Genomic DNA, 2339 nt, shown 5'->3' with positions numbered 1-2339 from the left:
TGTGTCTTCAAGTGTAAGGCATTTTTCTACCTGAGTGGGGGATGGAGGTAGGGCTCTGTGTCTGCACCACCTGTCTCCTGAGCGGGCTCCAGGTCCTGCAGATCACCAGCAGCTCTGCACATCCTGGTTGTCAAAATTGAAATATAAGTTTACAAAGTATATTATCCAAGCTTTTGCCTTTTTTTGGTCCTTCAGTTTATCTTCCCATAGTTACCTGATCTACCATATTGCTTCTTCTTCCATGTGACCCAGAATAACCAGCTGGCTCTCACTAAACACTGCTCCCTTTCCCTTGTGACACTGATCATTGGGGGCTTTTTTTTTTTTTTGGTACATTGACAACATCCAGGAATGTCTCCTTTGTAGGGATCAGGCTGCTCTCAAGCACATGCATGGCGATTCTCTTGTCCAGGCATCAGAGGCGATCCTGAGACCTTCTCAGTACCAGCCTCTCCTCTAGAGCTTTCCCAGAGAAAAAGACCACCCAGACCCTCCTGCTGCTGGTGAGCTGCTTTGTGATCATGTACTGGGGAGACCATGTCATGTTATCCTTCTCAGTTCTGCTATGGACAAACGACCCTGCCATCCTGGGCATCTAGAAGCTGTGGTCACTGTCTATGCCATTGTCTGTCCTTTGTTACTAATCAGATCTGATAAAAAGATAACCCTTATTCTGCACTATAATCAACAGAAGTATTTTGTAAAAGTAATGAAAAGAAATTCCTGAAATATAGATTCTTCTGCCATTGGTTAAATTATTGATAGTGTAGAATTTGCCACTGGTTTAATTAAAATTTGCGAGTTTACATTTTTATTATATCTAAATACTTTTGAGGCCAATGCTGTCAAAACCATGTAGTTCCTCTAGTTCAGTCTCTACTATGTCATGGCTCTTGCTTTTTCATTGTGACTCTCAGATCTTTTTATTAAGAATATTGTACTTTTCACAAGATGGCGCCAAAGGCCAAGAAGGAAACTCCTGGCAAATGTCCTGCTCCTGCCCATCTTAAAGCTGAAGCCAAAGCAAAAGCATTGAAGGCCAAGAAGGCCATGCTGAAAGGCATCCACAGCCAAGAAGGAGGAGGAGGAGGAGGAGGAGGCGGCACCGGCAGAGGAGGAGGAGGAGAAGAAGATGATCCGCAGATCATCCAACTTTCTGGAGGCCCAAGACTCAGACTCTGGAAGCAGCCCGAGTATCCTCAGAAGACCGCCCCCGGGGGAAACAAGCTTATGCCATCATCAAGTTTCCCCTGACCACTAGTCTGCCATGGAGAAAATAGAAGACAACAACACACTTGTGTTCATCATGGATGTTAAAGCCAACAAGCACCAGATCAAAAAGGCTGTGAAGAAGCTCTATGACATTGATGTTGCCAAGGTCAACACCCTGATTAAGCCTGATGGAGAGAAGAAGGCATGTTAGACTGGCTCCTCATTATGACACTCTGGATGTTACCAACAAAACTGAGATCATCTAAACAGAGTCTAGCTGTATCATTTTAAATATGTATCTTTCACCATGAAAAAAGAAAAGAAGAAAATTGTATTTCTTCCTGGAGTATACTTTTAAGAAGTTCCTATTGGTAATTAACTGTATCATTGTTTTATGAAATAGTTTAAGTGTATGCTTATTTATTACAACTATCTTAGTTAAGTGTTTAGTTCTACCCTTAATAATTTCTCTCAGCACTCTTAATATTTATTTCTCTATTTTCTGGTTCTATAGAAACTATGCAGATTCTGCTCTCACCTTTGTGGGTGACCTTGCTTTCTCTGTCACTGCTTTCAAGTATTTTTTTCTTCTCTTAGTGTTATGCAATTGGGCTAATATTTCTTTTGAGTATTTTTATGTATCTAGTTTTGACTCTAGTTTTGATCTAGTTTTAAGTTAAAGAATTCATGACTCAGCCGGGCTCGGTGGCTCAGTCTGTAATCCCGTGCCTTTGGGAGGCTGAGGTGAGTGGATTGCCTGAGCCCACGGGTTCGAGACCCGCCTAGGCAGCGAGACCTCATCTCTACAATAAATAAAAAAATCAGCCGGGCGTGGTAGCGCATGCCTGTAATTCCGGCTACTGGGAAGGCTGAGGCGGAAGGATCGCCAGAGCCCAGCAGGTTGAGGCTGCAGTGGCCAGGAGCGGCCACTGCACTCCAGTCTGGGCGACAAAGTGAGACTCCAACTCAAAAAAAAAAAAAATTCATGACTCATTTTCAAATTTAGAAATGTATAAATAACCATCCTTTTATTATCTTTCATGTTTGTATATTATAGTGAATACATAAATTCTACATAAAATACAAATATACTGTGTTTCTATTTTATATCACATTTCCATCTTTAC

General features: G+C 41.9%; 1 pseudogene; it reads left to right on the top strand.

Moving 5' to 3' along the window:
* Nucleotides 1–469: 469 nt before the first annotated feature.
* Nucleotides 470–1478, top strand: LOC103263578 (annotated as a pseudogene).
* Nucleotides 1479–2339: the final 861 nt, after the last annotated feature.

This window comes from Carlito syrichta, unplaced genomic scaffold, assembly GCF_000164805.1.
Source record: "Carlito syrichta isolate Samal-C Ts95f unplaced genomic scaffold, Tarsius_syrichta-2.0.1 Scaffold305164, whole genome shotgun sequence".
NCBI lineage: Eukaryota > Metazoa > Chordata > Mammalia > Primates > Tarsiidae > Carlito > Carlito syrichta.
This window is presented reverse-complemented; position numbering and strand designations above follow the sequence as displayed.